We start from the raw sequence: 18,631 nt of genomic DNA on the forward strand, positions 1-18,631 counted from the left end.
TTTTTGGCATGTACAATTCACAGAATTGTTAACTAAGTTCCAGCTCTGGAATCTTGATCATTGGTGATGATCCAGAATTAAAAAGAACCCAGACAGACCTTTAGATTCCAGGTTGAAATTTCCAGGGCAGATAGTTTAAAAATATTTTTTGAAACAGAATCAATATTTTTGAAACAGCATCAAAAGACAAAACTGGAAACCCAGAATACTTTTTTTTAAAATGCTGTGTTACTTTTCAGAGTACAGCTGTAATTTCAGGCTTATGTTGCCTGGTACATTTAACAGAACAGCTCTTTAATCATCAATCAAAGTCATGGCATGTCAGTAGCAAGGCTGCAATTAATAAACAATTCCACTAATGGATATTTGGGGGGTAGATAGGAGGGGTGTAGACCACCCAAATAGCACGGAGAAGTTGGATATCATTAGAGGGCATAAATTAGGTATTTTTTCCACAAACCACTTGCCTCTCCGACTTTATCTAAAAGTGCTCTGCAGTTCTCTCTGAGTCACAAGAGAGCACCAGCCATGTAGGTTGGCTGAATAGAAAGTGTTCCTACTATTTATGCATTTTCCTTTTGTCTCTGTGCTTGATTTTCCTACTCCTTGAAGACCTCCTCTCAGGCACAATTCTTTCATTCCAGTCTGCAGGGAAGGTGGAGAGACAGAACCATTTTGTGACCCAGCCTGTAAAGTAATTCTCCCCACCTAACATTACTGTGCAGCCTCCTTGAAAGGAGTAAGCAGGTGTTGCGTGCTCACTACTTCCCATCCAAGCAAGTGGGCAAGGAGTGGTTGGAACGAAGACTCCACCTCTCACCATGCCAGTCTGCACTGCTGAGATGGCACACATCAGGTTATTTATTCCCGACATTGTGTCTCTCTGAGGAATCTTCCTCTTCTGCTCTTGGAGCAGTGAAGCTATGCACCATTCATTATGGAAGCAGACTGTTAAAGCATAAGCTAGCTCATAAGTAGCAGTTAAGGGCAAATTTTTCCAAGGAGGGAACAACATTATGCTTGCAAAAAAGTGTATAGCCTCTGCTTCTGCAAGAACCTGCATTTGCACATAAGAATGGACAACATGTGCAAACTGACACTTATGCACGTAATTACTAATTTGCATATTTAAAAGGGCCTACTTGTGCACCCTAACGTGCATGCACATGCGAGCTAGTGAACAGGGGTCTGCAAACAGGGAAGTTTGAGAGGGGGGAGAATGAGATCCCCCTGCTAAACAAACAAGATGCGAGTAGTAATCTTGGGGTGAGTGAGTTTGTTTGGCTGTTTGTGTTTTTCTTTCTCTTTGAGGTTATTTAAAGTTACAGGGTCAGTTGGGATTGTGTGTTTGCAGACTGTTTGAGCCTTTGTTCCCTGGATCATCCTTGATCAGCCTCAATCAGCATTGTGATCACCCTCCCTCTGTGTGATTGAACGAGAGGATAGGACCAACCTAGGAGAAAAGGCCTTAAAAAGCCAGAGGCTAAGCCACCAAGGGGACTGTGCGAACAGGGGACTGCAAACAGGAGTCTGAAAGAGAGAGTAGTAATATAATTGCTATGGTTATGAAGGGCTACATTGCCAGTGCCCACACTGCTCCTGAATCCTCCACCTGCACATGTATCCAGACCATGAACTTGACCATGGATACCCTGACCAGATCCCATGGTAGATTTGCAGAGACTGTGGCCTGCATTTCCCACTCAGAAAGCCAGACTGAGGGGACTATCCATTGTGAAAGGTGTCTGCTGGTGGAATCTCTCAGGAAGCAGGGGCAGAGCTACAGGAGGAGGTGGCTAGACTGAGGAGTATCTGTGTCCATGAGGAATTTATTGACAGTATTTATATGGAGATATCCAAGGCTGAGGAAACTATCCATCTAGAGAGGACTGCTGTCATGCCATCGAGGGAGGAGGATATGGCTCTGTCACAGGGAGGACAATGGCTGCTGGTTACTTCTGGAAGCAGGCAGTGCTCCACCCCTACTGCCGACTCACCCACCATAGCGATGAAGAACCGTTATGCTGTCCTGGCAACAAGCGATGAGGAATTGCCCCCAAAGGTGGAGGAGGAGAAGCCACATTCCCCCAAGGCTGGGATGATCATAGCCACTACTCCCAGGAAGAAACATAGGGGGTAGTGGTCGTTAGTGACTCGCTTCTGAGGGGGACGGAGGCACCCATCTGTCGGCCTGACTTGGCATCTCAGGAGGTATGCTGCCTGCCGGGGCCCATATCCAAGACGTTATGGAGGGATTGTCAAGGATCATCCAGCCCTCTGACTGCTACCCTATGCTACTCATCCATGGGGCACTAATGATATTGCAAGGTATGACCCTGAGCAGATTAGAAGTGACTACAGGGCTCTCGGAGTAAGGGGGAAAGAGTTTGTGGTGCAGGTGGTGTTCTCTTTGATCCTTCCAGTCACAGGTAGGGGCCCAGATAGAGACAGATGCAGCCAGGCATTCATCTCCAAGATACAAGGATGGTGTCGCCAGAAGGGCTTAGGCCTCCTTGACCATGGGATACTGTTCCGGAAAGGACTGCTAAGCAGAGATTAGGCCCACCTATCAAGGAAGGGGAAGAGCATATTTGGATACAGACTGGCTAACCTTGTGAAGAGGGCTTTAAACTAGGTTCGGTGGTGGCAGGTGACAAAATCCCACAGGTAAGTCAAAGACATGGAGACCTGGGAGAAGGGTCGGAATCTGGAGGGGAGCATGGGCCATTATAGCAGGGATAAGGGAGACAAAAGAGAACATAGAGAGGAAATCAAATCAGTATCTTAGATGTCTGTATACTAATGCAAGAAGTATGGAGAATAAGCAGAACGAACTTGAAATGCTAGTTAATAAACACAACTATGACTTTGACTTGGTGGGATAATACGCATGACTGGAATATTAGTATAGACTGGTACCGCTTACTCAGGATGGAGAGGCAGGGAAAAAAGGGAGGAGGTGTTGGTGTGCCTTATATATTAAAACTGTATACGCTTGGATTGAGGTTGAGATGGAAACAGGAGACCAACTTGTTGAAAGTCTCTGAGTAAGGATAAATGGGGTAAAAACAAGGGTGATGTCATAGTAGGGGTCTACTATAGACCCCCTAACCAGGAAGAAGAGTGGATGAGGCTTGTTTTAAGCAATAAAATCATCCAAAGCACAGACTTGGTGGTGATGGGGGACTTCAACTATCCAGACATCTGCTGGGGAAATAATTCAGCAGAGCACATATTATCCAACAAGTTCTTGGAATATATTGGAGACAATTTTTTATTTCAGAAGGTGGAGAAAACTACTAGGGGAAAAGCTGTTTTAGATTTGATTTTGACAAACAGAGCGGAACTGGTTGAGAATTTGCAAGTGGAAGGCAGCTGAGGTGAAAGTGATCATGAAATGGTAGAGTTTATAATCCTAAGGAATGGTAGGAGGGAATGCAGAACAATAAAGTCAATGGATTTCAAGAAGGCAGACCCTAGCAAACTTGGGGAGTTGGTAAGTAAGATCCCATGGGAAGCAAGTCTAAGGGGAAAAATAGTTCAAGAGAGTTGGTAGTTTTTCAAAGAGACGTTATTAAGGGCACAAGAGCCAACAATCCCACTGTGTAGGAAAGACAGGAAGTATGGCACAAGACCACCCTGGCTTAACCAGGAGATCTTCAATGATCTGAAACTCAAAAAAAGAGTCCTACAAAAAAGTGGAAACTAGGTCAAATTACAAAAGATTAATATAAATAAATAACACAAGTATATAGGTATAAAATTAGAAAGTCCAAGGCACAAAACGAGATTAAACTATCTAGAGATATAAAGAGTAACAAGAAAACATTCTACAAATACATTAGAAGCAAGAGAAAGACCAAGGATAAGATATGCCCATTACTCAATGAGGCGGGAAAAACAATAACAGAAAATGAGGAAATGGCAGAAGTGCTAAACGATTTTTTTGTTTCAGTTTCCACCAAGAAGGTTGGTGGTGATTGGATGTCTAACATAGTGAATGGCAGTGAAAATTAGGTAGGATCAGAAGCTAAAATAGGGAAAGAACAAATTAAAAATTACTTAGACAATTAGACATCTTCAAGTCACCAGAACCTGATGAAATATATCCTAGAATACTCAAGGTGCTGACTGAGGAGATATCTGAGTCATTAGCGATTATCTCTGAAGAGTCATGGAAGACAGGAGAGATTCCAGAGAACTGGAAAAGGGCAAATATAGTGCTCATCTGTAAAAAGGGAAATAAGGACAATTACAGGGAATTACAGACCAGTCAGCTTACCTTCAGTACCTGGGAAGATAACGGAGCAAATAATTCAGCAATTTGCAAACACCTAGAAAATAATAAGGTGATAAATAACAGTCATCATAGATTTGTCAAGAACAAATCTTATCAAACCAACTTAATAGCTTTCTTTGACAGGGTAACGAGCCTTGTGGATGGGGGAGAAAGCGGTATATGTGATATATCTTGACTTTAGTAAGACTTTTAATACTGTCTTACATAACTGTCTCATAAACAAACTAGGGAAATACAACCTAGATGGAGCTACTATAAAGTGGGGCCATAACTGGTTGGAAAACTGTTCCCAGAGAGTAGTTATCAGTGGTTCACAGTCAAGCTGGAAGGGCATATTGAGTGTGGTCCTGCAGGTTCTGTTCAATATCTTCATCAATTATTAGATAATGGCATAGAGAGTACATATAAAGTTTGCAAATGATACCAAGCTGGGAGGGATTCCAGGTGTTATGGAGGATAGGATTAAAATTCAAAATGATCTGAACAAACTCGAGAAATGGTCTGAAGTAAATAGGATGAAATTCAATAAGGACAAATGCAAAGTACTCCACTTAGCAGGAACAATCAGTTGCACATATACAAAATGGGAAATGACTGCATATGAAGGAGTTCTGCAGAAAGGGATCTGGGGTCATAGTGGATCACAAGCTAAATATGAGTCAACAGTGTAACACTTTTGCACACACAAAAAAGAGAACATCATTCTGGGATGTATTAGCAGGAGTGTTGTAAGCAAGACACGAGAAGTAATTCCTGCGCTCTACTCTGTGCTGATTAGACCTCAACTGGAGTATTGTGTCCAGTTCTGGGCGCAACATTTCAGGAAAGATGTGGACAAATTGGGGAAAGTCCAGAGAAGAAGCAACAAAAATGATTAAAGGTCTAAAAACGTGACCTGTGAGGGAAGATTGAAAAAACTGGATTTGTTTAATCTGGAGAAAAGAAGTCCAAAAGAGGACACAATAACAGTTTTCAAGTACATAAAAGGTTGTTACAAGCAGGAGGGAGAAAATGTGTCCTCATTAACATCTGAGGATAGGATAAGAAGCAACGAGCTTAAATTGCAGCAAGGGTGGTTTAGGTTGGACATTAGGAAAAATTTCCTGTCAGGGTGGTTAAGCTCTGGAATAAATTGCCTAGGTAGGTTGTGGAATCTCCATCATTGGAGATTTTTAAGCACAGGTTAGACAACACTGGTCAGGGATGGTCTAGTTATTACATAGTCCTGCCATGAGTACCATGGACTGGACTAGATGACCTCTCAAGGTCCCTTCCAGTCCTACGATTCTATGATTCGACTAGTAACACATTGAGTGAGTACTGTCCTATTAGTACCACTATAGTTTTGATAGTTACCAAAACTCAGATCCACAAAACAAAGACTTAAGTTTTCAAACTTGAATGCCTACAGTTAAGTACCTAAATCCATATGCAGGGACTTACATAGGGGGCCACTACTGAAAATGAAGCCTGAAGTCTGCTGTGGAAGTTCCAATTTTCTAATAATTTTAGAAAGGTTATCTATTAGCACACTAATAATATGCGAAATACACTCTTCTCTGCCTTGAGAAAGTGCCTTCCTTGTACTATGTCTGTGGGTCCTTCCTCTTCCTTCCCATCTCTATTAAGATCCCTCATATTGCCCTAATATTAGACAACCAAAGACCTTGTCCCTTCTTGACACTGTAGAAGCTTGGAGTGATTCCTCCCTGTCAGCCTTGAAGGGAGGCCACTCCACCTCGCTATGCCACCTATTGGTTGATGGCCAATTGACAAGGAATTAGCACGGTATGTGCCAATGGGGCAGACCAGGGCAATTATCAGTCTTCAACCCAGCTGTGTCTTTGGGGCAGATGGAGTCAGGCTCAAGCTCCCTGGGCACAGCAGAGCAACTGCAGTCTATGGCCCAGCTCCCTGGGTGCGGCAAAAAGCAAACAAATGGAGGCCATCTGGCCTAAAGTGGGTAGGCTGCTACCTCAGGAGTGGGGCTGGCAGCAGGTGGTAGAAGGACCCAGGCCCAACCTACTCCACCAAGTCCCAGCCCAAAGCCCTAGCAGTGGCGAGTAATCCTGCCACTGGGTCAGCAGGGATCCTCCTGAAACACACTGACTCTGGATCCAGCAACACAATCAGATTAATGTCTGGTTTCTCTGGGCTACTTCCTATCCCTACCTGTTCAAAGGGCTTTGTCTCTCACGGGCCCTCAGGTTCCTCAGGGTACTCAGCAGCTCCTCGGGGTATTCCTCCAGGGGCAGGGATTGGTACAGCTCAGTCTCTGGCTCAAGGGTCAGCAGTAAGGCAGAGGCATCCAACTCCTTCCATGGCTCTCCCTCAACTGAGCTGGAGGCCCCACATCTTATACTTCCTGTTCCACCCCTCTGCTTCTGGCGCAAAAGGTGGGCCTGGCCTGGCTCCGTCCACCACAGGGCAGGGAGTGGTTCCTGGTCAGCGTCAGAGGGAGGCCACTCCGCCTATCTACAGACACAGTTCCTGAATTCAAGTACTTGGTTGTTTAGGTTCTGTGGTCGTCTCTCTCTGCTCCTTGGTTCACAGCATGAAAGAGAAGCTGGGACCTGCAATGGAAAGACATGGTTCATAGTGGAAGTACAGGGTGGGAAAGGAGTAGTAGTATTCATGGAGGTAAGAGAAGTGGAGCTAGGTTAGGACTTGCTCTAGACAAGAGTCCTGAGCTGGCTAATCCTCCAAGCACCAGAAACCCTCCCTGCTCCTGCCATGGCACCATCGAGTGACCACCAAACCAAACCATAAAATGGGCCTTCCATGGAATCAGTGTCACAGACAGCATTAATATTTGAGAATGCCTGGCTCCCAGTCCTAGCCTCAGACTCTCTCACCCTGAATGAAAAGGCTTACAGTGTCACCCTTTTCCTCATGCCACTTTGCAGTACTTTAGATAGCAAGATTAGTATAAAATCCATTCAAGCAAGAGTAGTACAGTGGAGAGCAAAGGCACACATGTTTAATATTTGTATAATGTATGTAAAGTCAGGACACCCAGTTTTGCTGACAAGCTGATTTATTTTCCAGCAGTACATATAATCTGTAGTAATGGGATATTACTGCAGCAAAGTTCATTTAGTTACAGTAAAATAACCACAGCCCACACCTATTCAGAAATTCTGTACTAATTCAGACAGGCCTTTATGTGCTGAACTTGTATTCTCTGGCACCACTGTTAATATTTAAAGGGATTTAAATGCATGCCATTAGTAGAAAATGAAGAGATTACTGTGAAATAAGAACATGAAGCAGCAGAGACCTTTCCTGATTCCAAAACAACTGGCTTTAGATTGTAGACAAGAAAAGACCATATTTGTGGGGAAAAAATTGAGCAAAATATGAGACAAATTTTTGTTTTGCTTTAAATATACCTGTATAATTAAGTATTCATAGAATGGCAAGTATTCAAAAAAGCATTCGGAGGAGTTTTCCATCCCTTCTGCAGCCTGTGGTTTGCTTGCAGCTTTTGTCCTTAAGGGGAATGGTAGGAAATCAATAAGTTTATCAGCCACTTATACTTTTTATTCCTTTCTAGCCTCAAATATGAATTAGGCCCTCTCTATACTAGAACATAAGAACGGCCATACTGGGTCAGACCAAAGGTCCATCTAGCCCAGTATCCTGTCTTCTGACAGTAGCCAATGTCAGGCACCCCAGAGGGAATGAACAGAACAGGTAATCATCAAGTCATCCATCCTCTATCACCCATTCCCAGCTTCTGGCAAACAGAGGCTAGAGACACCATCCCTGCCCATCCTGGCTAATACTATTCAGGGCACTACTGCTCAGAATCTGCACACTACACTTCTGCAGCCTATGTGCACCTGTCATCATCTAAATGAATACCAGAGGATGGTCCAACTGGGGCAATATGCAAAGGCTTGGCAGCAGGCCTGGCAAGAAGTGAGGATGTGATAAGGAGATCATAGAATCATAGAAGATTAGGGTTGGCAGATACCTCAGGAGGTCATCTAGTCCAACCCCCTACTCAATGCAGGACCAACACTAACTAAATCATCCCAGCCAAGGCTTTGTCAAGCTGGGCCTTAAAAACCTACAAGGATGGAGATTCCACCACCTCCCTAGATAACTCATTCCAGTTCTTCACCATCCTCCTGGTGAAATAGTGTTTCCTAATATCCAACCTAGAACTCCCCCCCCTGCAACTTGAGACCATTGCTTCTTGTTCTGTCATCTGCCACCACTAAAAACAGCCTAACTCCATCCTCTTTGGAACCCCCTTCAGGTAGTTGAAGGCTGCTATCAAATCTCCCCTCACTCTTCTCTTCTGAAGACTAAATAACCCCAGTTCCCTCAGCCTCTCCTCATAAATCATGTGCCCCAGCCTCCTAATCATTTTTGTTGCCCTCCGCTGGACTCTTTCCAATTTGTCCACACCCCTTCTGTAGTGGGGGGACCAAAACTGGATGCAATACTACATGGATCCATACAGCTCTAACTCCCTGTATAGGAGGGGCACAGTGACTATTGAAGCTATTGCCCATAACTGCAGTAGAGGTGCAGATGTGCTGGGTTACCACTGCTTTGGAGACCCTGGCCTGAAAGCCAAAGAAAATCCCTGAGCAAAACCCACTTACCCACAATGTGTGCCGAAGTGGAAGGATCAATGACACTTCATCACCATTTTCTGCAAACACATGTTGACTAACAAACACACTGAGAGCCTAAGAGCAATTGTTTTAGGCTGTTTTAGAGAAAGCTAAAGTGGAAAGATTAATGCCACTACATCACCATCTTTTGCAAACTGTGGAAGCATAATAAGAATCCGATAAAGGAAGAAGAGGGAACAGAAGAGTGAGTACAATGAATAGAATGTTCTTATTTGGAAGTACAAATGGTTCCATTTCAACAAAACAAGTAACGGTTTAAAAAACATTTCTCTGTACTGAACAGGCATATGTCATTCACATGTTTTCAGATTAGTACATCTACTAGAGGAAGAAATCTGCCATGTATCAATTTATGTCACTGATATGCTTGAATTGTTACTCCTGTCTCTAAATTAAATGTTCATAAGGGAACAAACATTTTACAGGGCTACAAGGTCTACAAATAGGGGTTCTAGGAATTACAGCAATACAAATAAATAATAATAATAATAATAATAATGTTCACTCTTCCACTTACTTGGACCATCATATATTAAAGAGGTCTCCAGTGCACAGGATTTGATAACTCTTTTGAGGAAAAAGAAAAATGTGGCTGCTTGGAACATCTGGTCTGCCTGGCAAATGATTACTGGTATACTGTTATGAGATATTTGGAAGAAATGAGCATTGCCACCTAGTGGTAAACTTTTGCAACCAAGCAATTCTATAACTGAATGGAAAATCAGGACTTTAAATTGAAGAGATTTTGTTTAAATGGAAATGCCTATAATTAAACACCGAATTTAATTTTTCATACATTATAGTTTTTAAATGATTTTATCACAATCCTTTGTGAAATTGTGTCCTGTTATTTGATGGGAAGAACTTCATCCTAGCACAGAGTAGAGCTGGAGGAGCAGGAGAAAATCTACATGATTAGCAGACTCCTCTTTTTTAAAGAGGTGTGTGTATCAGCAGGGAAACATGCTGAGTTTTACAGATACTTAAGGGCAAAGTTTGCCCTGAAGCACACCCCAAGCAATCCTATTCCGTAGAGCAGCACAGGGTGTAACTAAGGTCAGAATTTGGCCAACAGTCTTCATAATGATAACTTTATAAAGTGAGAGAATAGCTTTAAGATCTACATATAACAACCACTATAAGTGCTGAATGTCTGATGTTGACTTATTCAATGTGTCCAGCCGCTGTGATAGCCATTAGATAAAATATTTCATTAATTTCCTTTTTTTTTTTTTTTTTTTTACTACAGATGGAGAAATTGAAACCCTGGCTTCCTGTTCTAAGTAATTTTTCATGGTCTGGCAGCAAGTGTGTGACAGAAGTGAGAATAGTACCCACATCTCTTGACTCCAAATCTTGTGCCTTACCTGTCTATCTATGTCCATGCTTGTCATTGCAGTATCTGAGTATCTTCACTGAAGTGTGAGAGCACTAGATTGTGGTCACTATATTACTTGGTGTGGTGAATTGTTCCTCATTATGCACATTTCTCTTTTCACTTGTGAGATGTGCCCCTCACCCCATAAGCTGTCAATGATGCCTCTCTCTTTAGGAAAGCAGAATACAATCTTTCTGTGATTTATCCAAAGGAGCCATGTAACTTAAATTATGTTAAAGAAAGAAAGGAGGGGACGGGGGAGAGACTGTGCCACATGATGGCAGAATAAAGTTTTTAACGGTGTGGCAATACATTTCCATATATCAAAAAAAATGTGTCTCCGGTTTGGTGTGTTGTGCTCTCCAAATAATTTTTTCTTCTGTCATTAACATGGTACTACATCAGTAGCAGCAGATCATATACTGGACCTTCTGAACAGGCCAAAGGTCATACAGAGGATAGCATGTGAAGATGGCTGCTGAACAGGCTGGATTTACAACCAGTTTTTCCAGCAATTTTATAAAGATATCAGTCACTACATTAAAAAAAACTTTTGCCATTACGGTTAATGAAATTATAAAGCTATTTACTGAGACTAGTATACTTTTTTGATTAAGCAAAAATGTATCAGAAACAGCCTAAGAATCTAAATATCTTTAGTCATATACTTTGTATGGGGTATATATTAACAAATATGCCAAGAATCAGCAGAAGGTTTCCTGCTCTTCAGAAGAAGTGGGCTTGTAGGCACTCAGTTTCCAAACTACTTATGAGCAGAACAGATAAGCCAAATACCAGTTAGTGGTACTCTGGAGAAAGAAGCTTGAACTAGGACTTGCTGTCAAGAATATACCTAATTATTAGGTATAAAAGCCTTCTCCTACAGCGTTTTCAGACTAAGACTTTCCTATACTTCATAGTTCTAACCCTTCCTGTTTCTAGTTGTCAGGGACAGTGTGCAGCAAAGATCTATTACTTGGGGCCTGGTAAGCAATGATAGAGTTCTCTGCTGGTTGTGGGGAATAAGCCCTTCCTCCTCCGAGACAGGCCACGCAGCCTGCATGAAAACAGGAAATGATAGTGTTCCCAACATGCCCAGAGAAAAGCAGTAGCAGTCCAACCAGAGACAACAAAGAGGGGAGAAGCAATGATGTGAGATGTGTCCAGGGCCCCAGAGTACCTTGATCCAACCTTGGGTACAATATATACTCTAGACAAGTGAGATGAACAGCCACTGAACAGCATAACGTAGATAAAGATATAATCTACAACCAAATTCATACGTTAGTATAGGAAAACAGCTAATTTCCACTGTTTAAGGCAGTGTCAAGTTTAAACAAGTATTGATTTTGCTCATTAAAGAATAGCATATGTGGGGAGATGAGCCACTCTCAGATTCAAATGGACTAGACTATTTCTAAAGTTAGTTTACTACAATAATGAAAAGCAGTTTACATTCTCTTTTGTAAGTCACTGTCAGCAGTTCAAAAAGAACAGAAGTACTTGTGGCACCTTAGAGACTAACAAATTTATTTGAGCATAAAGCTTTCATGGGCTACATCCCACTTCTTCGGATGCATAGAATGGAACATATATTGAGGAGATATATATACACACACATATAGAGAGCATGAACAGGTGGGAGTTGTCTTATCAACTCTGAGAGGCCAATTAAGTAAGAGAAAAAAAACTTTTGAAGGGGGTAATCAAGATAGCCCAGTACAGACAGGTTGATAAGAAGTGTGAGAGTACTTACATAGAGAGATAGATTCAATGTTTGTAATGGCTCAGCCATTCCCAGTCTTTATTCAAACCTAAATTGATTGTGTCTAATTTGCATATCACTTCAAAAGTGATATCTCCTCAATATATGTTCCATTCTATGCATCCGAAGAAGTGGGATGTAGCCCACGAAAGCTTATGCTCAAATAAATTTGTTAGTCTCTAAGGTGCCACAAGTACTCCTGTTCTTTTTGCGGATACAGACTAACACGGCTGCTACTCTGAAACCTGTCAGCAGTTCAGCAGCTGTTTTATACCCAAGCCCTGATTTCCCTTTGGGTGAACAGACTAACCAGTGCTCCACATAGGATTTTCAATTTTTCCTAAATTTTAAAAGTAAAATATCATGCTAATTTATTAATAATGAAAGTTGATAGATAGACAGATAGTAGCGAAAACCTCTGTTCACTCACAGAACACAATGGCAATGCAAGATTCCCCACAAAAGTGCTTTAACTCTATTTAGGAGGGATTCTCTCTGAATGGTTATGAGGGTAGTTTATTATCCAGGCTATTTATTCCCATCAATCCTCGTGGTCCCATTGCCCCTGACAGAAGCCATTATCTGGCAGCATCTTATGGTATTTGTACCATTCTGGCCCACATATTTGTTTGAATATCCTGTGTCGATCACCTTCTCCCTCTCACCAACGTTCAAAAATTAATTTTCCTCAAGAATGAACTGCAGTGTCAAAAAGTGTCTTAAAGAAAGCAATGCTTACTTTTTAAAAATAAGAGAAAAAGCAAAGCAGATAAAACTATTAATCTATGTCTAGCCCTGAGTGTGGGTTAGGATTGCCAACCCTCCAGAATTGTCCTGGAGTCGCCAGACATTAAAGATGAATCTTTAATTAAAGATTATGTGATGTGATGAAACCTCCAGGAATATGTCTAACCAAAACCGGTAACCTTATCTAGGTAACAGCCTAACAAAATAGGTTAGACACTGTAGTTACAACATAATGCTTTACATCACTGAATCACATCCTTACTTTTATGAGTTCAGAAATCTGTCAAACTCTCAGGCTTTGTCTAAGCATTTCTATTTCTTTCCTACAGTGAGAAGAACCCAGCTCCTCTGTATCTCCCTCTGGTGTTTAGGTGTTAACAACCTTTATTACCTACTGATTCTAATCAAAGAAGTTCTACAATGGATCTTGAGATAGACATCCCCTCTGCCACTGTACATTCAGTTTCATTCAATACTGAATGGAAATTAGCTTCCCTGAATAGACTGTTTTTAATCTCCTGTCAGTTAACATATATCACTTCAAAGGCCCCTTTGAATCAAGATGGGTGATAATCATCATCATGTTCCTATTACGGCTCTGGCATTTAGGAAGCGACAAAGCTCCTCCACTCCTCTCTGTTTCTAGCAAGTCTTTCAATGGTTCCCTAACTGTGCCCCATGTTTTTCAGCTCGGCTTCTACAGCTCTTTGCCATGTTGTTTTCAGGCGGCCTCGTTTTGACTTGCCTTCAGGTGTCCATCTTATTGCCATTCTGATGATGGAATCAGTTTCCATCCGAAGCACATGGCGAATCCATCTCCAATGCCTCCTGGCAATGATGGTGCTCATATCCTCTTGGCTTGCAAATAACTATTAAAATAGTTATTTGCATATAAATAGGTCTGTCTCTTCAAAACTGGTTGGCTGCCTCAGGCTGAGGAGTCATACACAATGCAGCTCTCATCAAATCAGAACCTTGAAGTTATCACAGTTGTCAATAATTCTCCAAAATGCCAATCCTATATGATTTATTGTAGACAATACCCAGTCCAACACAGCTTCTCTGCAAAAATTGCTGACAGGGTGCCAGTTAGTGCCAATTGTGATTCTGATTTTGCAATGAGATATTAGAGCTAGTCAACATTTTCCAACAGAACATTTTTTTAAATTATTAAACAACCGACTGTAAACACCTAGAAGATAACAGGGTGATAAATAATAGACAGAATAGCTACATGCCAGTCAACCTAATTTCCTTCTTTGACAGGATTATTGGCCTAATGGATAGCGAGTGGGGAAGCAGCAGCCTTGATGTATCTTGATTTTAGTAAGGCTTTTGACACTGTCCCATATGACATTCTCACAACCAAACTACCAAAATGTGGTATAGATGAAATTACTGATGGGTAAACTACTGATTAATAATTACTCTTTGAGTATGTTTTTTCAATGATTCGCTGTCAATCTGGGCAGATTTGTCTACTGGGGGTCATATAGGGGTCTATCCTGGGTCTAGTACTATTCAATATTTTCCTTAAACTTGCATAACAAAGCAGAGAGTCTATTTATAAAAGTGGCAGAAGACACCAAGCTGGGAGGGGTTGCAAACACTGTGGAGGACAGGATTAGAATTAAAAATGACCTTGATAAATTTGGAGAATTGGTCTGAAATCAACAAAATGAAGTTCAATAATGACAAGTGTGAAGTACTACACTTAGGAAGGAAAAATCCAATGCACAAATACAAAACGTGTAATAATTATCAGAAAGAAGAGACAGGAGTAGAGCCAGTCTCTGGGCAACCTAATGCATCGAGCTGACCTGAAGCAGGGCTGCCTAATTTGTAACACTGCCTGATTGGTTGGATGATCCTGCAGACCAGCTCTTAACCCCACCAGCAGCAGTTCAATGGCTACTCAAAAGCATTTGCCCATGATTGCAATAGCTCCTGCCTTGTTCCAAGCCCCGCTCCTGCCTTGTCCCACTCCAGGTAACCCTGCTCTGACCCTTGACTCTGGCATTTGACTCTGGTTCTGACCCTGGGCTCTGACTCCTGGCTCAAAACTCTAGCTTTGCCTCTAACCCTTGGCTTTGGCCTCTGACTCCTGTTCTGACCACTACGCATGACCCATGTCCCAGTCACTGACAATAACTGACTAGGCAGTAGTACTGCTGAAAAGGATCTGGGGGTTATAATGAATCATAAATTGAATAGAAGCCAACAATGTGATGCAGTTGCCAAAAAGGCTAGTATCATTGTGAACTGGATTAACAGGATTGTTGTACGTAACACGAAGGGAGGTAACTCTCCTGCTTCACTCGGCACTGGTGAGGCCTCAGCTGGAGTCCTGGGTCCAAATCTTTACCAGGAGAGATTAATAAGACTGGGACTTTTCAGCTTGAAAAAAGAGACAACTAAGAGGGGATACGATTGAGATCTATAAAATCATGACTGGTGTGGAGAAAGTAAATAAGGAAGTGTTATTTACTCCTTCTCATAACACAAGAACTAGTGGTCACCAAATGAAATTAATAGGCAGCAGGTTAAAACAAACAAAAGGAAGTATTTCTTCACACAACGCATAGTTAACCTGTGGAACGCTTTGCCAGAGGATGTAGTAAAGGCCAAGACTATAACAGGGTTCAAAAAAGAGCTAGATAAGTTCATGGAGGATAGGTCCATCAATAGCTATTAGCCAGGATGGGCAGGGATGGTGTCCTTAGCTTCTGTTTGCCAGAAGCTGGGAATAGGCGACAGGAAATGGATCGCTTGTTCATTCCCTCTGGGGCACCTGGAATTAGCCGCTCTTGGAAGACAGGATACTGGACTAGATGGACCTTTGGTCTGATCCAGTATCACCATTCTTGTGTTCTTATGACAAATTTGAGAAAATCTACAGAAGAACAACAATTATGAAAGGTTTAGAAAACCTGATCTATGATGAAAGGTTAAAAGAACTGGGCTTGTTTAGTCTTGAGAAAATAAGATTGAGGGGAGAGGACCTGATAAAACTTCAACTATTTTAAGGGATGTTACAAAGAGGACCGTGATCAATTGTTCTCTGTGTCCAGCAACAATAGGACAATATGTAATCAGCTTAATCTGTAGCAAGGGAGATTTGTTGGCTACTAGGAAAAACTTTCTAAATTCTGGAATAGGCTTCCAAGGAAGGATGTGGAATCCCCATCATTGGAGATATTGAAGAACAGGAGGGACAAACACTTGTCAGGGATGGTATAGGTATATTTGCTCCTGTCTCAGCACAGCGGGATGGACTCGTTATCTCTTCCAGCCATACTTTTTATGATTCTATGATTTTTCTGTTTGAAAATGCTGTTTTTTTGGAAATCTAAAGAGGACCATGTTGATTGTGATGAAATTTTATTTAAGGAAAAAAACAAAATGAAGCATTCCATTTTTACAGTATTGGAACAGAATGTTTTGAATTTTCATTTCAAACTGAATTTCAAATTTTAAAAACATTTTAAAAGTCAAAGTAGGAATTAAACATTCCAATCTTTATCAAAATAGAATGTTCCACTCAATCAAAAAAATTTTGTAAATTCCATTTTGCTGAACAAATTTAAGCATTTTGTTCCGATTTGGATCAAAAACAAATTACAAACTATATCTGTGTAAACTATTTTAGAGGTGATTTTGCATGCTATGCACTTTGTTTAGGCAAAACTTTGCTAAATTTGAGGTGTAACCAGGGCCGCTCCAGCTTTTTTGCTACCCCAAGCGGTGAAGCGGGGAGGGGGGAGTAGATTAAGCCGCAATCGGCGGCACTTCGGCGGCAGCTCTACTGCGCCGCTTCATTCTTCGGCAGCAATTCAGCAGCGGGTCCTTCGCTCCGAGACAGACCTGCCGCTGAATTGCCGCCGAAGACCCGGACGTGCCGCCCCTTTCCATTGGCCGCCCCAAGCACCTGCTTTCTTCGCTGGTCCCTGGAGCCGGCCCGGGGTGTAACAAAGACCTGTCTCTCTATTGCAGAATGATAATTAGGCAACTTATGTAAATTTACCAATTTCCTGTTCTTGCCTCTCAAAGGTGTAATGTATAGCTCCAATGTAAAACATTTTATTTCAATTTTCATTTATTTTTTATCCTGTGATTAAAAAATTATTTTGCTGAACCCACTGCAAAAAAAAAGGAGGGGAGGGGATTTTGCAGGAGACATGTTTCTTCAGATAACAGTGTTAGTGGGGACAGTCTTTATCTCTCTCCTTCACACAGTTATAAAAGTCTTTTTAAACTTTTATTTTTTCATTGTAAAACCAAATGATGGTGATAATATACTGATCCCAAAAATCACTTTTCAAATAACATCCTGTAAACTGGTGGTACAGGGTTTGAATTAAGAGGCCTCCTTTCAGCTAAAGTCAATAGGTGCTAATTTCCAATAAATATAAATGTTATGAAGAAATACATAACTTTAAGTAAATGGAATAAGGAAATCGGTATAAAGGTTAGGCATGCCTTTCACAAGGGTCTGCCTACCATTTTTTTTTTAAAAAGACAAATGCTAAAGTTATGTAAAAAGAGGGGTTTGATTCCTAGTACAGAATTTAGCTGTCTGCTAAATTTACATAGGTTTTATCAAAAGCCTAATAAAGAAGTGCATTCTCTTTTTTTTTTTTTTTTTTTTGATATTTTAGCTCTAATTTACATTTTAATATGCTGCAATGAATAAAGTGCAGTGTTCACTGTGACTCTCGGAAAGTGTGCTGTGTTCAGTGACTCAGGAAATTATGGGAAATTAAATATCAATGGATAAAAACATTCAGAATGACACAGGAAAATGTGATGCATTTTAATATTCTATGATGTGTGATTCCCCAAGAGATCCTGTGGTTAAATACCTTCTGTTTGGTTCAACTAAGAAGACACAGTTTGTTGCAAGTTCCCAGAACAGGATATTCTGTCATTTGGCCAGTATCAGTTTGTGAAGTGAGAGCTTTACTCTTCTCCCTGCCTTTTTTCCCCTTTCTTGCTGTTTTAAAAGGTGACTGTCCCTTGCCATAGGTAACTAACTCTATAGTTATAGTTTCTCTCTCTATCACGAATACTTTCTGACCTTTGTGCAATTGTTTAATCAGCTTTATTTAGAAAAAAGAACTAACTGCAAATAAAATATTTTCCTCTAAAAATTCATATTAACATATGTATTGCCATTTCTTTATTCTGCTGTTACTAAGATTTTTTAAATTATTTAACGCCTTTATTTAGCAAAGTATTAACTCCATAAAAATGTTCCTCTCTAAAAATGCATGTAACACTTTATTCTTCTGTCATTCAGACTTTGTACACCTGTTTACTAGACTTTATTTAGAATAACACTAGATGTGTAAAAAGCACATTTGCCTCTAAAAATCAGGAAAAGCATGAAAACTATATTGATCGTTTAAGTCTAAATGTACAAAATATTTTTTTTCCAAAATGGCGCAAAAAATGCACATGTCCAAAAATGAGACGTAGGGGAGGGACATAAAGAAAAGAGGAGGCATAGAAACCTGTCAAAATGTATATGATAGTAAAGGTACAACTCTTCCTAATGGCCACAGTTGGCTGAACCACCATCTGTTCCCAAACAACATTGTGGGGGGGGTTATATAGAAGTGCACTCATTCAGTAATGTTTAATCAACCAGAACTGACCTTTCTCTCCCAACCACAGAGCTTGTTTTCAATAAATGTTTAACTTACTGATTTCTGAAGAGAATTCTTCATAACACACAGAACCCAGTTCTGATCTCACTTACACTGGTTTTATAGTGGTGTAACTGCATG

The 18,631-nt window shown here is 41.0% G+C and overlaps 1 protein-coding gene across 17 annotated transcripts in view; it reads right to left on the reverse strand.

Annotated features, from left to right (window-relative positions):
• The window catches only part of AOPEP (aminopeptidase O (putative)), a 410,457-nt gene that overhangs the window by 386,266 nt on the left and 5,560 nt on the right, over nt 1-18,631 (reverse strand). For 10 of the 17 annotated variants that reach the window (XR_010588861.1, XR_010588856.1, XR_010588865.1 and 7 more), the window contains exons 3-4: nt 6,473-6,873; nt 4,283-4,334 (exon numbers count right to left, since the gene is read on the reverse strand). The gene's annotated coding sequence lies outside the window, so the exon portion shown is untranslated. Of the gene's footprint in view, nt 1-4,282; nt 4,335-6,472; nt 6,874-7,692; nt 7,793-9,469; nt 11,867-18,631 lie in introns of those variants that run through there. The other 7 variants (XR_010588857.1, XR_010588860.1, XR_010588866.1 and 4 more) reach the window with 3 other exon arrangements.

The sequence above is a fragment of the Chrysemys picta genome, chromosome 6 (genome assembly GCF_011386835.1).
Source record: "Chrysemys picta bellii isolate R12L10 chromosome 6, ASM1138683v2, whole genome shotgun sequence".
Classification (NCBI taxonomy): Eukaryota; Metazoa; Chordata; order Testudines; family Emydidae; genus Chrysemys; species Chrysemys picta.